Source organism: Molossus molossus, unplaced genomic scaffold (genome assembly GCF_014108415.1).
Source record: "Molossus molossus isolate mMolMol1 unplaced genomic scaffold, mMolMol1.p scaffold_m16_p_7, whole genome shotgun sequence".
Taxonomy (NCBI): Eukaryota; Metazoa; Chordata; class Mammalia; order Chiroptera; family Molossidae; genus Molossus; species Molossus molossus.
In genome coordinates, this window is record NW_023425401.1 from 21,701,204 (window position 1) to 21,707,795 (window position 6,592).

A 6,592-nucleotide genomic window follows, 5' to 3' on the forward strand; every position below is an offset into this window, starting at 1 on the left:
GACAGCATTGCCAATTAACAAGTTAAAAACTGGCATCAAAGGGGGAAGTGATTTGCCCGAGGTCAGGCAGAGCTAGAGCTGGGAGTAAAATTCTAACCAGTTTCCTTCCCCACTATTCTTTCTGCTGCAATCTGTACTCGAAGTCATCCGCCGTGAGAGTCAAAGCTGAAGTGACCGAGAGACCCATAGAAACGGAGAAACATAATTCGATAGACATTTTCCTAAGGAAAGGTAGGCCCAGAAATGGAGATTATTTACATTGTAAGATCTACATACCATTATAAGAAGGAGTAAAAAAGGCACCAAATGCACAAACGTCATACTTTATTTTATTGATTGATTTTCAGAGTGAGAGGAAGGGAGAGGGAGACAAACATCAATGTGAGAGTGAAACATCAATCATCTGCCTCCTGCACGCCCCCTACCAGGGACTGTGCCTCTGACTGGGAATTGAACCATGAACATTTCGGTGCACAGGACTATGACCAACCAACTGACCTGTACTTGCCAGGGCATAAAAATCACACTTTAAAGTCATACGTTAAAGAAAAAAAATGTCTGTGCCGGGTGATGAGTTAAAAGACAACAATGAGAAACAGGGGAAGTCTGAAACAATGACAGTGAATTTAGACTTCAATTGCCACACATCATTCTTCTGCAATTACTGACCTGAGAAAAATATTCTGAGCTATAAAGAGGGCACTTGCCTAGAGATTTTATATTTAGTAGCAAAAGGATTCAAGAGAGATTTTATATTTAGTAGCAAAAAGGATTCAACAGAGAGCTACAGTCTTCCAGTCAGGTGAATAATCAGGTTTGAAAGTGAGGCTTGTGCTGCCTGTACAGTGGGGTAACGACGGGCAGCTTTGCCCGGGGAGTAGAAAGACCCTCAGTATGAAGCTCACTGCTGAGACGGAAGACTAACCAGCTCTTTCAGCAATAGCATCAGCAACCTCGTTCCAGCTCCTCTCTGCCAATGGGAGTGAGTCAAGTGTTCTCAGCCTCAGTTTCCTCAGTTGCAAAATGATGTGAATAATGAGGTGACCCCATTTGTGCCAACCAAACATTTTCCATGCATTCTCTCAATCACTCTGCACATAACCCCGTTCTATTGATACAGTGGTCCCTCTGCACCTGCGGGGAGTTGGTTCTGGGACACCCCCCCACTAAAAGATACCCAAATCTAAGGATGCTGAAGTTTCTGACATAAAACTGCGTAGCTTTTGTACTTAACCCATATTTGCATATAGGCTACAGCAGGGTATGCCTCCCCGTCGCTTCAGTTGCAAGCATTGAACTTTGTGCTCAGCGCGTGGCAAATTCAAGTTTTGCTTTTTTGGAACTTTCTGGGGTTATTATTTTTTTCCAAATATTTTTAATCCACAGGAGGTTGATTCTGTGGACACAAAACTCCACGGTCCACAGGGCTAACTGTGCTCCCTTATTCCCATTTGACTAAAGCAAGGTCTAGAGAAGTTGCTAACTTGTTGCTCAGAGGCACCACGGGTCTCTTAACCTGCTTTACTGGAAACTAATTTTTTACCTTGGTCAAGTCATAAACTGGCATTCCGGTTTTACATGTGAGTCTCTCGTGAACTTTGTGAATTAGTCCCTACAAGTCCCGCTCTCAGAGTGATGTCAACTGTTTGACACTTCAAAGCTGAAGACTGGATCATCAACAGTGAAGCTTTTGTGCCAATTGGCCAGCGAGCCGGTCACTGGAGACCACCCTCTAGGTCTAGTTCCAGTAGAAATACCGGCAACTCCCATCGTGTTGCCATCACCTGTTAGGAACTGTAACGGGAGAAGAAAAAGCAGTTGGATTCAAGCTGAGGGCTCATTCCCAGGCTGGCTGTGTTAGAACTACCACATTTATCACACAAAAATTGCAAGAGTGAAGAAAGCCAGGACCTTGACCTTATTATACTCTTAACTAAATATCTTTGAGACCACAAAAGAGGTAGTAGGAAGAACAGAAACTGAAAGATGTATTTACCAGAAAGGGAAATTTGAACTCGGCCTTGGGACAGACCTGGACTATACCCTTCTGGATTCTATGTAAAACTAGCTAAGACAGCTTTGCAGGGGAAGCTGGGAGGGGGGTTAAGGGTGTCTCGGAGGGGGCGTTGTGTTGCTTGGGGAAATGGATCTTGGCTGAGGAAAGCTGGAACACTGATTTGACAATAAGGCATGCTCAGATGATCCGCAGGCTGAGACCCCCGTTCCCATTTGCTTGCAATAGATAGGGATTTCGAGACCAAACCAACTGTGAGAGCAGACAGAAAGGAAGGTTCTGTTTGTACAGGTTTGGGGTTAGATAGGGGGCGGTGTGGAGAGGACAAGTGTGACCGACCTGAAATGAAGGGTGTGTGTGTGTGTGTGTGTGTGTGTAAAAAAGCTGGAAGTCCTATAGTTCGGGGCAGTGGAGGTGGGGTGGTATATAAACAGAAACCAAAATCAGTCTTTCACTAGAGAAACACTTTGAACTTATAAGATATTTCAATAAAAATACATTTCCTGCCTGCTCCCTAGGCAAATATTTAAAACAAACAGAGAGAAGAAAGCGCCCTTGCATAGCTAACACTCCACCCGGTCGCTCTCAGACAGACGGCCCGGAATAGGCCCAACTGGTTGAAGGCCTCTGACTGCTGCTCCCTGCGTATCATTTGACACCATCTCCTCCTGGTTGGGGGCTTGGACTGTCTGATGAAAAAGAGAGATTCAAGTGTGAGAAATGATTTATTTGAGAAACCAACCCTCAGGGCGAAGGTAAGTTCTGAGACCCAGGGCCAGGGAACCCATTTCGGAAGGAGGCAGGTGTGCCGCTCAGGTGCTGACCCAGAGCAGCTGCTGGGCCTCCTGCAGGGTAACCTGTTAAATATTAATGAAGCCACAAGCGGCAAAAAACCCCCAGGGGGGCCTAATTGCTTCTAGGACTGCTTAATTCCTGTCAGTAAGCCACTTCGTTAATTTTGCCAAGCAACACGTTAATTTTGCCAAGCAACACTTAGGACCGTGTTAGACTTTTCATGGCTCATTTCCAAAATGTTAACATTAAGGCAACAACATTGTTTGCAAACCACAGTCTGGCAAATAAAACATTAAAAGAAACACCAGAAACTTTGAATTACACTCACTTTCCTGAATTGTTCCACTGAATGCTTTCAAGAGTAAAACCCTTTGATCTAAACCGCAATAGACACGACTCTGTGTTAGATTAAATAATAACTCTCCAAAGATGTCGACCACCAAACCCCAGAACCCGGGGATGATGTCTTAAATGGCAGTAGAGATTTTGGCAGATATAATCAAGTCCAGGGTCTGCATCAGGGAGATTGTCCTGGATTACCCAGGTGGGGCCAATGTCATCGCAAGGGTCCCCCAAGAAGAACACAGGAAGGTCAGGGACAGGAGAAGGCAAGCAGATGATGGAAACAGGGATTGGACTGAAGCAGCCTCTAGGAGCTGGAAGAACCAAAGAACAGATTTCTCCCGTGCGGTCTCCCAAGGGAGCCTGGCCTGCGACAGCTCAATTCAACTCTGTAGGACTCACTTCAGACTTCTAACCTCCAGAACTGTAAGACAAGAAATTGGTGTTGTTTTAAGCCACTGACAGTATGACAATTTGTTACACAGCAACAAGAAAACTTAAACTAGCCTGGCTGGTGTGGCTCTGGTTCAGCGTTGACCCATGTACCAAGAGGTCGCCGGTTCGATTCCCGGTCAGGGCACATGCCCAAGTTGTGGGCCCGATCCCCAGTGGGGGGCATGCAGGAGGCAGCCAGTCAATGTTCTCTCTCATCAATGTTTCTGTCTCTCTCTCCCTCTCCTTTCCCCTCTCTCTAGAGTCAATAAAGAAAAAATATTTTAAAAAAGAAAACCTAAACTAGACCCACTTGTAAATGTATGAGAAGTTTGTACACAGCCCATAAAACACCCTCCATGTCTGCCTCACCCTCAGCCTCTTTTTGAGAACACAGTGCTCAGGCAATTCCTCAGGCGTTCGCTGTCCCTCCGTTGGCTGGGATACATCTGAGTGGACCACCTCCAGTTACCGTGTAACTGGGGCCTAAGGATACAAGAAAGGCTGGTGCCAGAAGTCTGCCTGGAGACATGCCCCAGGACAGAGAGCAACCAACCAAAGGCGTCGGATTCTCTCCCAGGGCATTTTGAGTACAAGACACCAAGAAGGCAGTAAAAGTACCAGGAAAAGAAATAAAAAAGAGGAGTGAAAAGGTAGATAGGAAAGTTGAGGGATAAAGAGGACAGAGTGAGTAGAAGAGGGAGCAGAGGACACCAAATTCCAGGGACCAGGTAGCCACCCTTCTCCGTGGTCCCCAGTGCTCACAGTGGCCCCACACAGGAAGCTGCAAATAACCATTGGATGGATGAACAGCAATGAACTGCATTCGGTTCTTCAAGAGGCCTGGATAGCTGCTGACATTGGTCCTGACGCTTCCTTATTTCCCACGCAGCTGTGACTGACCCTGCCCTACCTGAGGTGACCTGCGAGATTCTGTCCTTTATAATTGGAAAGAGCTTAAGCCTGATTCTCTCTGCCCTAGTCTCATCCTCTTAGAAGATTACTGAGGGCAAAACAATGACATTTCTTCAAAGAAGCTATACAAATCGCCAACAAGCGCTTGAAAAGATGCTCAAAGTCATTAGGAAAAATGCAAATCAAAACAGGACTACTACTTCCCACACATTAGGTGGCTCAAGAAAGAGTTGGTGAAGATGAGGTGAACTCGGAGCCCTCGGGCACCTGTTGGAATGAGGGCAAACCATGGCAGAAAACAGTTTGGTGAGTCCTCGGGAAATTAAATAGAATTACAGCATGGCAGCAATTGCACTCCCAGGTATACACACAAAAGAATCTAAAAAGATAGGTGTTCAAACAAAAACTTGTACACAAATACTCACAGTGGCACTATTCACATTAGCCAAAAAGTAGAAACAATGAGAATATCCATCAGTCGATGAATGGCTAAACAAATTTTGGTATATACATACAATGGAATATTATTCATCCATAAAAAGGAATGAAGAACTGATACCTGCTGCCACAATGCGGATGAACCCAGAAAAAATATTACGCTAATTGAAAAGCCAGACACAAAAGGCCACATACAATGATTCTATTTGTATAAAATATTCATAGCAGGCAAATCCATAGAGACAGAAAGCAGATGAGTGGTTGCCAGGGTTTGTAGAAAAACGGGAACAGCTCAATTGGTACAGAATATCCTTTGGGAGTGATGAAAATATTCTGGAACTAGACAGTGGAGATGGTTTGTCCAACATTGTAAATGTACCAAGTGCTATGTAATTGTACTTGTTAAAATGGTGGATTTCATGTCATGTGAATTTTACCACAACAAAAATGATTACTGGAGATGTGTTTCATATAGCATGTTTATTTATTCACCACATTTATAGACATTCACTTTTACTTATTGTTATATTGGCAGACACCCCAAATCCTGCTCTTGCTGCAGGTGGTTTTGGGAGTTGGATTATTTCTTAACTATCAAGGGTCCAGTTTAGGATGTGTAACACAGACGTCTCTCCACAATTTCTCAGAATCCGAACCAGGAATTCTTTCACATGGGACTCCTGTCAACATACAGCTCATTTGGTAAAAAAGAAGTCGAACATTATTCATTAACATTTGCCCAGATTATCCTAATTCATGACTAGCCTCTGAGTGAGGTTTGTGCAGACCCTTTATTTCACAATTTTAATATGAGATCAAGATAGCTTTAAACAATGTTTTAATTGATCCTGTAGGGGAGGAAAAGTAATTCTTCCTCTATCCTTCCAGGTTCTTGGCTGAGATCCCCAGTAATAAAAGATAGAGTAATAGGAATAAAAACAAAAGTTTGTATGGGAGATACCCATAAAAACAGTAATGGCCTAAACCACCACCTTAAACACCATCCTCAGCTAAAGACAAGAGAAGATGGGGGGAGGGGGGCAGTTACGGGAGGTTATCAGGAAAAGCACAGTCCACAAGGGTAAAGCTGTTATGCATATGCAAGTTCTTGCCTTCTCCACAGATAAGAGTTTCTAAACATGTAGAGTCATCCTTCTCTTCCTGGTGCAGAGGGAGACACTGCAAATGGAGATGTCTGATGTAACAGTAAATGTATCTCACAAAAGGGTAACTTATACTTGGTTCTCACAGCTTCCTTCTTGTTTGCTTTTTCTTAAGAATAACCAACCCCAAGTAACCCACATGCCAAAGAGGAATGTTTGGGGGTGGCAGATCCTGCTGCTCTGCAATCCCTTGATAATAAGAGTCAGCTACCAAGTGGACAAAGAAATGAGTGATGATACTGAGACAGGCAGTAAGCCAGGACAAGTGGAATGGGGAAACTGAGGCAGAGAGCCAACCAAACTGAGGCAGTGGTTTACAGCAGACACAGACGGTCACCTCCCTAGAGATAACATCTAGGCCTCGGTCCATTTCAGCTCCAGACCCAGAAAAGCAGCAAAACCAGGTGGGTGACACCAGGACCAGCTGCAATGACTACAACCCTCTGCTCGACACCGACCAGTCAGTGGAGACCAGGACCCGAAGGAGTGCGCT

At 44.6% G+C, this 6,592-nt stretch overlaps 1 long non-coding RNA gene across 3 annotated transcripts; it reads right to left on the reverse strand.

The window, feature by feature from the left end:
- Positions 1–408: 408 nt before the first annotated feature.
- Positions 409–4,493, reverse strand: LOC118620521. 3 transcript variants are annotated; one of them, XR_004957444.1, is made up of 3 exons: positions 3,956–4,493; positions 3,554–3,575; positions 409–1,794 (listed from the first exon to the last, which is right to left on the reverse strand). It is a non-coding gene; the product is annotated as an uncharacterized LOC118620521 (long non-coding RNA). The 3 variants fall into 3 exon arrangements; XR_004957443.1 differs by having other exon boundaries at positions 3,138–3,575; XR_004957445.1 differs by lacking the exon at positions 409–1,794 and having other exon boundaries at positions 2,933–3,575; positions 3,956–4,069; positions 4,349–4,493.
- Positions 4,494–6,592: the final 2,099 nt, after the last annotated feature.